General features: G+C 28.6%; 2 long non-coding RNA genes across 2 annotated transcripts; one reads left to right on the top strand and one right to left on the bottom strand.

Annotated features, from left to right (window-relative positions):
• The first annotated feature begins 239 nt into the window (after nt 1-239).
• LOC119604097 lies at nt 240-468 on the top strand. Its single transcript, XR_005231460.1, has 2 exons — nt 240-324; nt 393-468. It is a non-coding gene; the product is annotated as an uncharacterized LOC119604097 (long non-coding RNA).
• Nucleotides 469-8,383: 7,915 nt separating this feature from the next.
• LOC119604096 lies at nt 8,384-8,683 on the bottom strand. The gene is made up of 2 exons (XR_005231459.1): nt 8,528-8,683; nt 8,384-8,459 (listed from the first exon to the last, which is right to left on the bottom strand). It is a non-coding gene; the product is annotated as an uncharacterized LOC119604096 (long non-coding RNA).
• Nucleotides 8,684-16,297: the final 7,614 nt, after the last annotated feature.

The raw sequence follows: 16,297 nt of genomic DNA, 5'->3' as shown, positions 1-16,297 counted from the left end.
TGTTTTTAGCAGCAAAATACATACAAAATGTAGTATTTTGTATTATTTGTATACATGTTTATAAGATAATAAACATTTTAAGGTTAAAATTACATGTATTCTATTTAAATTTATTTTTTAAACAAAAAAATGTGTAATCATACCAATTTGAATGCAGTGATATAAAAACGTCACATTTTATTTTTTAAATTATAAAAAGTTAGAGAAATTTGTTATTTAAAACACATATTTGTTATTTAAAAGGGTACAAAATACTTAAAAAGGCTTAAAAATATATTCTAATGGTGGGGAAACTCATAAAAATCATCTAACGAATAAATGTGTGTAAGTCGCCAAATGAAATAATTTTTTGTTTTGAAATTTTTCAGAAATTGTTATTTTTGTTTTTCCAGATATTTTCAAAAAGAAAATTATAATTACAATATTTGCAACAAATGACTGTATAGCAATGAAGTCGGCACCAATCGCTAAAAAAAGAATTGTGGCTCTTCCGGGCATATAATTGCAAAAGCAATAAAAATATATGTACATCAACTTCTTTAATGCATTGGGCCAAAATAAAATCTCATTCAATACTAATATTAGGATTGATTACAGAAAAAATACATTTCAAGAAGAATAAGAACTGAAGAGCTTGGTTAGCTAAGCAGTCTTTTCCATATTTTATTCAGAAATATAATGAAATATTATATGGAGTCATAATATGACTGTGGTCTTACAAATAATATGTATATTTGTGTTCTTTGATGTATTTTTCTATTTTTTAATTACGTATTTATCTTTAATCAAATTTTGGTTTTATCTTTATCATTAATTCTAATAAAAGTTCTTGAAAAACAGTTTTAACTCATTTTTGTTTTGTTTTGGAAAAAATGTGAAGTTTATAACAAAGCATTTTAAATGTATATATACATTTTGTCAATGTTACTTTAAAGAATTTAATTTTAAATTTACACATTAGAAATTTAAATTTACATGAATTTGGAATGTTGCTAAACATTTTTAAACACATAATAGGTAGAGATACAAAATTTGTATCCAATATTTTTACATACAATATGTTTAAAAATTTTAAATATTTTTCGACATGTATTTTTACACTAATTATACTAGGAGTCTGGTTACCTACAATAAATAGTGTAAATTTAAACAAAAATTTATAAGAGTGTAGGGGACCTTATATGAAGCTTTATATGTACCGATCGTCATAATCTTTGATAGAGAGATTTCGGTTAATATAAAACTTAAACACATCAAAATTCATCTATATATTATCATAACGTTTTGTGTGTATTTGTGTTTTTTCTTTGCCATAAAAGGTTTAATATTACTAATTCTAACTATGTTATATGCTTAACAATTTTAGCTACTTATGCATTATAGCCTTATAATCATACATACATAAATACTTTAAGGGTTATATCAAAGTCAAACAAAAATCTAATTTGACATTCGATTTCCTAGCTTTGCTCTTAATCTTATTAGCTTAAGGTGAAGTATGTTAAGCTATAAATCCCCAAAATAAACTTCAATTAACTGCACCAGTGCACATTTAAGATTATGTGGGGCACATTATAATATGTATAATGTGCTCGACATATTATATTGAATATGCAGCATGAAATTATATGATACTTATATAGTGAAATAAAATCAAGATTTAGATGGAAATTGGTAAAAAGTATTGTCAAAAAAGTAAATTTTTGTCTCCTTCTGGTGTTTTTCAGAAAATAATTTGATACATTTGATAACACACCTTTTTTTATTCAAGGATGTGGTATATTGATTTTGTCATTCCGTTTGTAACACATCGTAATATAGGTCATAGACCCAGAAAAGTATATATATTCTGGGTCCTTATTAAATTCTAACACGATCTAGCCATGTCCGTCTGTATGTTGAAAGTACGGTAGAGTCCTTGCTTTCAGTCCGTGGTAATATCGGTCAACGTTTTCGGATAGTCTCCATACAAGTGGACCCCCGAAAAATAGCTTTAATGGGCATATCTGTTTTAAAATTACGAGTATAGCGATGAAATTCGACATAAATAAGTTTCATATGAGCCACAATCTCCCTACCAAATTTTTGATCCTACCTCCTATATAAGATCCCCTTCAGAAAATGGCTATAACGCTCATTACTGGCTTAAAAATAAGAATATAGCGATAAAATTCGAAACACATAAGTTTCATGTGAGTCAAAATATCTCTACCGAATTTTATGTGTATCAGTCAATAATTGACCCTACCCCTATATAAGGTCCCCTTAAGAAAATGACTTTAACGCTAATTACTGTCTTAAAAATACGAGTATCGGTCCATAATTGACCCTACCCCCATATAAGGTACCCTTAGTACGAGCATAGAGATAAAATATGATATAAGTAAGTTTCTTACGAGCCAAAACCTATGAAACTTTTATAGGATCGTAAATCTTCCTACCGAATTTCGTGCGGAAAGTGTCGGGAATTTATATTAGATGTAAACATATTTTATATCAACCAAAATAGGTCTAAAAAAATTTCATTCATCTGATTTCGAACATGGAATACATATTCAAGGTCCTTATGAAATTGATCATGAATCAGTTTAGTTATCTCCCTCTGTTTGTCCGTCTGTCTCTTTTCTTTCCTTAAAAATGTTCATGTTAAATATCAATAGAAATCATATTTCTAATAGCTCCTATATAGGGTCCAAAATCGAAAACTAAATAAAGATTTGGGATTGAATTTAGACATAATTACGTTCCGTGTATAGATCTGAAAAATCTGAAAAATATTTTCCGAACGGTCCATAATTGGTTATATCTTCCATATAAAGTCCACTTTCGACAACCACATAAAGTGACAAATTTCATTGCTTATAAAATAAATCGGGATCAAATTCGCCATTAATGTATTTATTTTAGTGGCATAAAATATTCGGCATATCCGAATATAATAGACCTTATTGTTATTTGATAAAAGAAGATTTGGCATTGATATTTTGACTGAATTAAGAAAATTAATAAATAAAACCTAATTGTCAATGGTTTTTTAAATTTTGCTTCATAGAAAAAGTTTTTTAATTAATTCTTTAAACCAACAACGAAAATTATACAATAAAGAGATAAAAAGATTCTTAACTGGAAGTACAAATTTACGCACAAAAACAAAAATAACAAAGTTAGCGAAAACAAACTGGAAAAATCATTACTTTTGAGAATTAATTAACATAAAATTTTTTTATTTCTTTTGTTAGGAAAAATTTTAGTTAAATTAAATACTTTAACAAAATGCAAAAATTAAATTAGATCAAAAGTTTGAAGTTAATAAACAAAGCTTTCTCTAAATAATAAATTTTTATAAATAAATTAATTATAAAAAAATTTTGTAAACTTCTCAAATGGACAGAATTTTACGTCATTATACTGCATCCTTTATTGTCCTCTACTGTTTTTAAAAATTTAGAAAAAAATCAATCATAACATAAGTAGTTTCACAAAAAATGCATAATTTATTTACTGATTTTATTTAAGATATATACTTATCTATAATGTAATTATATTTTCAATATAACAAATAAAAAATAAATCAAAATGATAAAAAACAAGTTAGAGTGCTATATTCGGCTGAGCCGAATCTTAAATACCCTCCACCAGCAACTTTTGTATTAATACATTTCTAATTAATAAAATATTTGTAGAAATAAGTTTTCTCATGTCTTAAATAGAAAAATCCCAAGATTTAAACAGCTTAAATCTACTACAATTCCAAGACTTATTGAACATTAGAAACGCCACTTTCATTTAAATTTTTATAGCGCCCTAAGATATGCTTTAGCGATATCTCGTATTTGCATGTATGCATGTGTGTGAAAGATTTAACCCAATAAGCAAAAACCTTTGAAATGATGTAAATATGTATTTGAAAACCTATTCAAATTTCATACATAGCCTTTGAGAACAAATTTGAAAATTTTTGTTTTCAAATGGAAAATTATGGCCTTTTCAAACAAAAAGGCAGTTAGAAATCAAACGTATTTTTCAAATGTATTTCAAATTTAAAAAAAGGCTAGAGGTAAGCTTGAAACTAAAAAAATTTTCAAACGTATTTCAAGTATTCTTTATTATTATTTTCATACATATTTCAAACCCTAATTATAATGCTAACTATTGCAAAATTCATATATTTTTTTACATCACCTGAAAATAAAACATTCATACATTTATTTTAGCATATTTTTCTTTTATATCTCCGATTATTTCTCCTATATTTAACGTTTTTTCGCTCCCTTGCTGTAGAAAAAATGTTCTGTTTTAATTTTTCTAAAATAATTTATTTTTTGAAAGAAACTTTTCTAAGTTCAATTAAAACAAAACTTTGAAAATTTTATAAATATCACACATTATATTTTTTTAAACGTTTTTTGAAATTATCATGTTTATTTCAAAGGCTAAACTTTAAAATTTGAAAACAATTTGGAAAATACATTATTTAGTTAAGAAAATTTTCAAAAATATTCACAGGTTTGAATCGATGTTTATTGGGAAGGATTTTAAAAATACATACATATATATAATTTTGTTCTACACAAATTGATAATGCAAGAGTTAAATACGGTTAAAGCGCTTTTAGGGGCAGGACCTAGTATGAGAGATATGACCAAATATAGACCGATCATGAAAATTTTTTGAAATAGCATTAAGTGCTTTTTGCATTACAAAATAGTATTTATGAACAAAAATAGTATTTATTTATATCATTATTTGGTAATGAGTTATGTGCCTTTAAGTGTTTTTCTGAAAGGGACCTTGTATGAGAGCTATGATCAATTATGGATCGATAGGAAAACAATTTCACAGTAATATTTCTCTGTATATGAGCAATATTTCTGCCAAACTTTATATGGATATCTTAATTTAGTAATGAGTTATGTGCGTTTAACTGATTTTCGGGAGGGGACCTTGTATAAGAGCTATGACCAGTTATGGACCGATCGGAAAAAAAAATTATCTGTAATATTTCTGTACATATGAGTTATATTTGTATCATATGGGTATCTTAATTAAGTATTGAGTTATGCGTGTTTAAGTGATTTCGGGAGGGAACCTTGTTGGGAGCTATGACCAATTATGGACCGATGGAAAAAAATTTTCACTGTAATATTTCTGTGCATATGAGTAATACTTTGCCAAATTTTATATTGATATCTTAATTTAGTAATGAGTTATGAGCGTTTAAGTGATTTTCGGGAGGGGACCTTGTATGGGAGCTATGATTAATTATGGACCGATCGGAAAAAAATTTCACAGTAATATTTCTGTGCATATGAGTATTACTTGTACCAAACCTTGTATGGATATTTTAATGTAGTAATGTGTTAAGCTCGTTTAAGTTATTTTCGGGAGGGGACCTTGTATGGGAGCTATGACCAATTATAGACCCATCGAAAAAAAAATTCACAGTAATATTTCCATGTATATGAGCAATACTTGTACCAAATTTTATATGGATATCTTAATTTCGTATTGAGTTATGCGCGTTTAAGTGATTTTCGGGAGGGGACCTTGTATGGGAGCTATGACCAATTATGGACCGATCGGAAAAAAATTACAGTAATATTTCTACGTATATGGGCAATACTTGTACCAAATTTTATATGGATACCTTAATTTAGTTATGAGTTAAGCTCGTTTAAGTTATTTTCGGGAGGGGACCTTGTATGGGAGCTATGACCAATTATGGACCCATCGGAAAAAAATTTCACAGTAATATTTCTATGTATATGGGCAATACTTTTACCAAATTTTATATGTATATCTTAATTTAGTAATGAGTTATGCGCGTTTAAGTGATTTTCGGGAGGGGACCTTGTATGGGAGCTATGTCCAATTATGGACCGATCCATAAAATTTTTCCTCTGAAGGAATTCTATTGGCATAAGATTTTAATTTGTAAAATTTTGTGAAGATATCGACATTGTGGCGGAAGTTATTAACAAAAAACCCATTTTCCGGGAATATGTACTTTTGTATGGAAGGTATATGAAATTGTGGACCGATTCTCGCAATTTTCAGCAGGGATCAAGATCTTGTGCAGAAACGAATGTGTGGTGATTTTCATGGCATTATCTTGCATAGTGTTCGAGAAAATTACATCTGAATGTATAAAAAATGTTTATTTTTTTCCGAGGTTGTTTTAAATTTTGATTCATAACTTTTCCCGGTGTGAACCGATTTTGCCCATTTGCAATACCAAACAATTTAGGAAAATGGAGAACATTTTTGGTGAATTTGGTAAAGCTCTATTGCTTCGTTTTATCGTGAGCGTGTTTTACACAGACAGACGGACAGACGGACATAGCTAAATCGACTCAGAATTTGATAAGGACCCAGAATATATATATACTTTGTTGGGTCTCAGATGAATATTTCTTGGTCTTACACATGGAATGACAAAGTTATATATACCCTCTATCACCACTGATGGTGGTGGAGGGTATTATAAAAACCTTTACATTTATTTTACACCACAAAGTTTTTTACGGTGACATTTATTGAAATAAATCCACATAATTTGTGTGCAATTTTTCATGTTTTTATATGTAAGCAATTAGGTTTTTATACCCTCCACCACCATCAGTGCTAATAGAGGGTATATATAACTTCGTCATTCCGTGTGTATTAGCAAGAAATATTCATCTGAGACCCAACAAATTTTGTATATTCTAGGTTCTTATAAAATTCTGAGTCTATTTAGCTAAGTACGTCTGTTCGTCTGTCTGTGTAAAACACGCTAACGATAAAACGAAACAATGGAGTTTAATTTAATTCACCCAAAATATTCTTTATTTTCCTAAGTTGTTTGGTAGTGAAAATGGGCAAAATCGGTTCACACCGGGAAAAGTTATGTATCAAAATTTAAAACAACCTCAAAAAAAATAAGCATTTTTTACACATTCTGATGCAATTTTCTCGAAAACTATGCACGATAATTCTATGAAAATTACTTCACATTCGTTTCTACACAAAGGCTTGAGCTCTGCTGAAAATTGCTAAAATCGGTCTACAATTTCATATACCTCCCATACAAAAGTACATATTCCCGAAAATGGGTTTTTTGTTAATAACTTCCGTCAGAATGAAGATATCTTCACAAAATTTTACAAATTTAAATTCTATGTCAATAGAATTCATTCAGAGAAAAAATTTTCTGGATCGGTCCATAATTGGACATAGCTCTCATACAAGGTCCCCTCCCGAAAATCACTTAAACACGCATAACTCATTACTAAATTAAGATATCCATATAAAATATGGTACAGATATTACGCATATGCATAAAAACATTACTGTGAAATTATTTTCCTATCGGTCTATAATTGATCACAGCTGCTATACAAGGTCCCTTTCAGAAAAACACTTAAGGCACATAACTCACTATCAAATAGTGACATAAATAAATACTATTTTTGTACATAAATACTTGGTCATAGCTCCCATACAAGGTTCCCTTCCGAAAATCACTTAAACGCACAATATTCATTACCAAATAATGATATAGATACAGAATTTTAAAATTTTGTCTTTATATACATAATTGGTTATAGCTCCCATAATAGGTCCTTTTACGAAAATCTCTTAAACGCACATTACTCATTACCAAATAGAGCTATTGATACAAAATTTGGCACAAATATTAGTTTTGTATACAAAAATTCTATTTCAAGATTTTTTCACGATCGGTTCATAACATGGGTGCTGTCGGTCCCATACAAGTTTCCCTTCAGAAAATCACATAAACACTCATAACTTATTACAAAATTACGATATAGATACAAAATTTGACTGAAGTATAGCTTTTATGTACACAAATTTAGCTTAAAGAATTTTTTTTGTAAATTTAAATTTCTAATGTGTAAATTTAAAATTAAATTCTTTAAAGTAACATTGACAAAATGTATATATACATTTAAAATGCTTTGTTATAAACTTCACATTTTTTCCAAAACAAAACAAAAATGAGTTAAAACTGTTTTTCAAGAACTTTTATTAGAATTAATGATAAAGATAAAACCAAAATTTGATTAAAGATAAATACGTAATTAAAAAATAGAAAAATACATCAAAGAACACAAATATACATATTATTAGTAAGACCACAGTCATATTATGACTCCATATAATATTTCATTATATTTCTGAATAAAATATGGAAAAGACTGCTTAGCTAACCAAGCTCTTCAGTTCTTATTCTTCTTGAAATGTATTTTTTCTGTAATCAATCCTAATATTAGTATTGAATGAGATTTTATTTTGGCCCAATGCATTAAAGAAGTTGATGTACATATATTTTTATTGCTTTTGCAATTATATGCCCGGAAGAGCCACAATTCTTTTTTTAGCGATTGGTGCCGACTTCATTGCTATACAGTCATTTGTTGCAAATATTGTAATTATAATTTTCTTTTTGAAAATATCTGGAAAAACAAAAATAACAATTTCTGAAAAATTTCAAAACAAAAAATTATTTCATTTGGCGACTTACACACATTTATTCGTTAGATGATTTTTATGAGTTTCCCCACCATTAGAATATATTTTTAAGCCTTTTTAAGTATTTTGTACCGTTTTAAATAACAAATATGTGTTTTAAATAACAAATTTCTCTAACTTTTTATAATTTAAAAAATAAAATGTGACGTTTTTATATCACTGCATTCAAATTGGTATGATTACACATTTTTTTGTTTAAAAAATAAATTTAAATAGAATACATGTAATTTTAACTTTAAAATGTTTATTATCTTATAAACATGTATACAAATAATACAAAATACTACATTTTGTATGTATTTTGCTGCTAAAAACATGTAATTATTTTTATAAACTTTTTATGCTTAAATTTACACATTTTTTGTTATTTTCTCTTAAAAATTACATTCTCCGTAGTAGTAATTTTACACGCATTTTTTAGAGTATATAATTGGTCATATCTCCAATACTAGGTCCTGCCCTTAAAAGCACTTTAACCGTATTTAACTAGTTGCATTATCAATTTGTGTAGAACAAAATTATATATATGTATTTTGAAAATCCTTAAATCTTTCACTCACATGCATACATGCAAATTACTAAATATCGCTAGGCGCTATTAAAATATAAAGAAATGGCGAAATGAACATTAAATCTTGGAATTGTAATAAATTTAAGCTGTTTATGTCTTGGAATTTTTTTATTTAAGACATGAAAAAACTCATTTCTACAAATATTTTGTCAATTAGAAAAGTATTAATATAAAAGTAGCTGGTGGAAGGTATTTAAGATTCGGCTCAGCCGAATATAGCACTCTTATTTGTTTTTATACCCTACACCACTATAGTGGGGAGGGTATTATGCGTTTGTGCTGATGTTTGTAACACCCAAAAATATTGGTCCTACACCCACCTTAAAGTATACCAATCGACTCAGAATCACTTCCTGAGTCGATTAAGCTATGTCCGTCTGTCCGTCCGTCCGTCTGTCTGTCTGTCTGTCTGTCTGTCTGTCTGTCTGTCTGTCTGTCTGTCTGTCTGTCTGTCTGTCTGTCTGTGTGTCCATGTAAACCTTGTGCGCACTCTACAGGTCGCAATTTTTGAGATAATTTGATGAAATTTGGAACATGCACTTCTCTTGGTCCATGGACGAACGCTATTGAAAATGGTTGAAATCGGTCCATTATTTCACCTAGCCCCCATACAACCGGACCCCCCGAATAGGGCTTTTGACCTCATAATTATGTTAAATGATCTGCTATCTCTACAAAAATTGGAAAAGTTTAGTTTTATATATGTCTTAATAATTCTAGTGATTTTCGTAAAGATCGGGCATTATTTGACCCTAGCCCCCATATAAAGTCCCCCTCAGAAAATGACTTGAATGTCCACAATTCACTTATAAACAGTAGTATCACGATGAAATTTGGCACAAATGAGTTTTATATAAACATAATTCCCAACAATAAATTTTATAGGGATCGGACCAAGTTTTACTCTAGCCCCCATATAAGCGTACCTTCCGATTTGGGCCTTTTAGCTCATAACTTTGTCAAATATACTACTATCTCTCCAAAAATCGGCACAACTAAGTTGGATATAATTATAAATAACACTGTCGATTTTTATAATAATCGGGCATTATTTGACCCTATCCCCCATACAAAATCCCCTTCAGGAAATGACTTGAATGTCCACAATTCACTTATAAACACTAGTATCAATATGAAATTTTCCACAAATAGATTTTATATAAACATTTTATATAAAATGTCGACATTAAATTTTATAAGGATCAGACCAATTTTTGCCCTAGCCCCCATACAACCGGACCTACCGATTAGGGCCTCTTAGCTCATGACTACGATAAATATACTACTATCTTCATAAAAATTGGCACAACTAAGTTTGATATGTAATTGATCGGAAATAAAAAGTAGCCTATTGCCAGACATACGAATGTGCTGTGAAAATTTGAAGAAAATCGGTTTAGCCGTTTAGTAGTATATAACGTTCAAACATACAAACATATAAACATATAAACACACAAACATATAAACATACAAACAAACACACATTCATTTTTATATATGTCTATATTCATTTTTATATATGTATATAGATAATTCCCAATAATACATTTTATAAGGATCGGCTCAATTTCTGCCTTAGCCTCCATACATCCGGACCTTCCGATTTCGGTCGTTTATCTTTTAACTACGTCTAATATACTACTATCTATCCAAAAGTCGGCACAATATAGTGATGTTTGTAGCACTCAAAAATATTTGTCCTTATGCCCGTCTTTGTGACCGTGTAAAACTTGTGTGCACGCAACAGATCGCAATTTTGAATATAATTTGTTAAAATGTGTCACATACTATTCTCTTGATCCACTGACGATGGCTGTTGAAAATGATTAAAATCGGTCTTCTATTTTTCCTAGTCAGCATACAACAGAGCATGAACAGACATTATTTGGAACCTATATAAGATTAACAGAAATGCTTAGTTATTGAAATTAATCACATTTAATATTCGCAATTGGTGTAGGGTATCATATGGTCGGCCACGCCCGACTATAATTTCTTACTTGTTTATACTGCTTATACGCAGAAAATATTAATAAAATTTTTTTTTACAGTTTTATAAAAAAGAAATACAAACAATTATACAAATTCAATGGTAATCCTGTTGGATTATTTATTTAAAAAAATAATAAAATATTTAATAGTTTAGCTATTATACATATATAAATAAATATGCACCTATATTACAAAATAAATATCTATAGAACAATTAAACATACATTTTATCAACTAAAAATAAATTTTATATTCTATCAAAAATAAAGTTTAAATTCATATTTTCACCCTACTTTTTATACCACCATCAGTGGTGACAGAAGTTTTTTCACTTCGTATGTAAGTATATTTATATATGTATATTTTGAGTCTTTATTTAATTCTAAGGCAATTTAGCTATCTCCATTAGGATTCTTTTATTATTTCACATTTCCTTTGAAATTAAAAAAAAAATAAATTCAATAATTTGTTGATACAGCACAGAAAACAAACTACTTGTAGTTACCCAACAAAAATTTTGCTTAGAAATTCACCAGATCTTATTGAGTAAAGTATTTACATTTCTACTAGAAAAAATATTTCTTTTGAGATGTTTCAAAAGTGAGTCCTTATTATTTGGTTAGAAATAAGTTATTTTGTTAGCAAAGTTATTTATAGAATATTTATGAAAAAACAAAAAGTCGACAAAGGCAGGCTTTCAGCTCAGTGGGAAAGCTACTTATATTGGGTATATATTAAAAAAAACAAGAAAAAGTGTTATATTCGGCTATGCCGAATCTTATATAAACACCAAATCACTGCCATAGATCATATTTGTATTGTTAAGCCAGTAATGAGCATTAAAGTCATTTTGTTAAAGGGACATTATACAGTGTTAGGGTTAATAATGGACCGATTCTCATAAAATATGGTCGAGAGATTTTACCTTAAAATTAGTTTATGTCGAATTGCATTGCGGTATTCGTATTTTTAGCGTTGTAGTCATTTTCTAAGGGGAATTTATATGGGGTGGGGTTATTATGGACTGATCTTCATAAAAATTGGTAGAAAGATTTCGGTTCCTATAGAACTTATCAGTGTCGAATTTCATCGCTGTACTCGCATTTTTAAACCAGTAATGAGCGTTAAAGTAATTTTCTGATGGAGACCCCTGGGAACACTATGTGGGGGTCATTTAAGGCCTGAACCACATATAATTTGGTAGAGAGATTTTTTTTGTGGTCATGTGTCTGCCATAACTCAGAATTTTATTTCGGAAGTAAAAAAAAACTAATTTATGAGAAATTTGATTTATAACCAACGAATTAGTGACGGACACAAGGACGGACATAGCTAGATCGTCTTGGAATCTGACGAGGTCCCAGAATTTATATTTTTTATGGGGTCTATGAACAATATTTCGATGTGTTACACACGGAATGATAAAATCAATATATCCCCCATCTTTTTTGATGGTGGGTATAAGAAGCGAATAGAAAACAAAAACTTATTTTGAGTCGCCATGGCTTTAACAAATTTTATTCACATTAAAGCAGAAAAGTGTATTCTGACTCACTGTGTGATAGTTAATAAAATACATACTACATTAGGGAAAAAATTAATGTTGAACCATTATTTTTCACTCTTTCCAAATTTATTTTATATATTATCATGAGTTTGAGAGAAAATGCTTTGCAATCATTTTAATATATTGTCTACGTGAAACGTAACAGAAAAGCTACACCCACTTGACTAATAATAATGACACTATATCTCAAGAATTTAAAATAATGAGAAGACATAATCTCATATACATATAAAATTAGTAAATATTGTAGACAAAACCCATTATCATAGTATTTGTCATTAAATTGAAGATATGCGTATACTATATATACACAGAGAAATATTTTTCATAATATTTTATAAAAACTATATTATTCAGATTTTATTTTTCAACATTGCTATTTTAATTTATTTATGTATAAAATTTCTCTAAAATAAAAGTTTAGAGAAAAAATTTTATATAAATAAGTAAAATATTGAAGAGCCACGAGAACAAAAGTGGGTAAAGTTTTTATGAAAGAATACCAGCATACGGAGAGAATTTTTATTTAGCATAAAAAATAAATTTTATAAATTATTAAAATTTAATTAAAATAAATTTTATGGCAACAAAAATCCCTTTTCCATAATTGACCTTTTTCTCGTGAGATACTAACTTAAACTATAACACTCGTAACTAGACTAAAAATAACCACATAGTTATGAAGTTAGACAAAAATAAGTCTTATAGGAACCATAATCTCTTTACTAAATTTTATGAAGATCGGTCTATAGTTCACCTAACCGACCATACCGACTTACATTAGTAATTTTCTGTAAAAATTCTCAGTGATGATTTTGATCGAATTTTAAACCTGTATGGGAGTCAATTATCATCCGATCGATACCCAAATTAAGTAAAAGGTTTCGGTTCTTATGAGTCTTGTTTTTGTAAATTTAATTAATAACTGTTATTTTGTAAGGTAGGTTTGATTGTTTAAAATATATTCCTGGGAGAATCAAACTACTAACTAACTAACTAACTACTAACTAACTACTAACTAACTACTAACTAACTAACTAACTAACTAACTAACTAACTACTAACTAACTAACTAACTAACTAACTAACTAACTAACTAACTAACTACTAACTAACTACTAACTAACTAACTAACTAACTAACTAACTAACTAACTAACTAACTACTACTAACTAACTACTAACTAACTAACTAACTAACTACTACTAACTACTAACTAACTAACTAACTAACTAACTAACTACTAACTAACTAACTAACTAACTAACTAACTAACTAACTAAACTACTACAACTAACTAACTAACTAACTAAACTAACTAACTAACTAACTAACTAACTAACTAACTAACTAACTAACTAACTAACTAACTAACTAACTAACTAACTAACTAACTAACTACTAACTAACTAACTACTAACTAACTAACTAACTAACTAACTAACTACTAACTAACTAACTAACTAACTAACTAACTACTAACTAACTAACTAACTAACTAACTAACTAACTAACTAACTAACTAACTAACTAACTAACTAACTAACTAACTAACTAACTAACTAACTAACTAACTAACTAACTAACTAACTAACTAACTACTAACTAACTAACTAACTAACTAACTAACTAACTAACTAACTAACTAACTAACTAACTAACTAACTAACTAACTAACTAACTAACTAACTAACTAACTAACTAACTAACTAACTAACTAACTAACTAACTAACTAACTAACTAACTACTAACTAACTAACTAACTACTAACTAACTAACTAACTAACTAACTAACTAACTACTAACTAACTACTAACTAACTAACTAACTAACTAACTAACTAACTAACTAACTAACTAACTAACTACTAACTAACTAACTAACTAACTAACTAACTAACGACTAACTAACTAACTAACTAACTAACTAACTAACTAACTAACTAACTAACTAACTAACTAACTAACTAACTACTAACTAACTAACTAACTAACTAACTAACTAACTACTACTAACTAACAACTAACTAACTAACTAACTAACTAACTAACTACTAACTAACTAACTAACTAACTAACTAACTAACTAACTAACTAACTACTAACTAACTAACTAACTAACTACTAACTAACTAACTACTAACTAACTACTAACTAACTAACTAACTAACTAACTAACTAACTAACTAACTACTAACTAACTAACTAACTAACTAACTAACTAACTAACTACTAACTAACTAACTACTACTAACTAACTAACTAACTAACTAACTACTAACTAACTAACTAACTAACTAACTAACTAACTAACTAACTAACTAACTAACTAACTAACTAGGGTATAAAACAATGTTACTCTCCTTTTCCCGTAAAAATTATTTATTTGTGGTCAGTAACAGAAGTGCATCCCTTTGTATGTTTTGCTTTTATAACAACTTTACACTTAAATGTATACAAAGTTTTTTTCTCATCATAGCATTACAAATGATGTGGTTGGGAGGAGTTTAACAGTAACAAGTTAGAGTGCTGAGCCGAATCTTAAATACCCTCCACCAGCTACTTTTATATTAATACTTTTCTAATTGATCAAATATTTGTACAAATAAGTCTTAAATAGAAAATCCCAAGATTTAAACAGCTTAGATCTGTTACAATTCCAAGATTTATTGAACATTATAAACGCCATTTTCTTTTATATTTTTATAGTGCTTAGCAATATTTAATAATTTGCATGTATGCATGTGTGTGAAAGATTTAAGGATTTTGAAAATACATACATATATATAATTTTGTTCTACACAAATTGATAATGCAAATAGTTAAATAAGGTTAAAGCGCCTTTAGGGGCAGTTCCTAGTATGGGAGATAAGATCAATTATAGACCGATCGTAAAAAATTCTTTAAGCAAAATTTCTGTACATAAAACCTATATTTCAGTCAAATTTTGTATCTATATCATTATTTGGTAATGAAAATTGTTCATCTAAGTGATTCTCTGGAGGGGACCTAGTATGAGAGCTATGACCAAATATGGACCGATCGGGGACAAATTCCACAGTAATATTTCTGTGCATATGAGTAATACGTATATCAAATTTTATATGGATAGCTCAATTTAGTAATGAGTTATGTGCTTTTAAGTGATTTTTGGGAAGGGACCTTATATGGAAGCTATGACCAATTATAATCCGATCGGAAAAAACTTACACAGTAATATTTCCATGCATATGGGCAATACTTGTACCAAATTTTATATGGATATCTTAATTAAGTAATGAGATATGCGCGTTTAAGTGATTTTCGGGAGGGGACCTTGTATGGGAGCTATGACCAATTATGGACCGATCGGGAAAAAATTCCAGAGTAATATTTCTATGCATATGGGTAATACTTGTACCAAATTTTATATGGATATCTTAATTTAGTAATGAGCTATGCGCGTTTAAGTGATTTTCGGGAGGGGACCTTGTATGGGAGCTATAACCAATTATGGACTGATCGGGAAAAAATTCCACAGTAACATTTCTGTGCATATGACTAATACTTGTACCAAATTTTATATGGATATCTTAATTTAGTAATAAGCTATGCGCGTTAAAGTGATTTTCGGGAGGGGACCTTGTATGGGA

The sequence above is a fragment of the Lucilia sericata genome, unplaced genomic scaffold (assembly GCF_015586225.1).
Source record: "Lucilia sericata isolate MDLA Ls3-8-SP2 unplaced genomic scaffold, ASM1558622v1 Contig000361F_arrow, whole genome shotgun sequence".
NCBI lineage: Eukaryota > Metazoa > Arthropoda > Insecta > Diptera > Calliphoridae > Lucilia > Lucilia sericata.
This window is presented reverse-complemented; position numbering and strand designations above follow the sequence as displayed.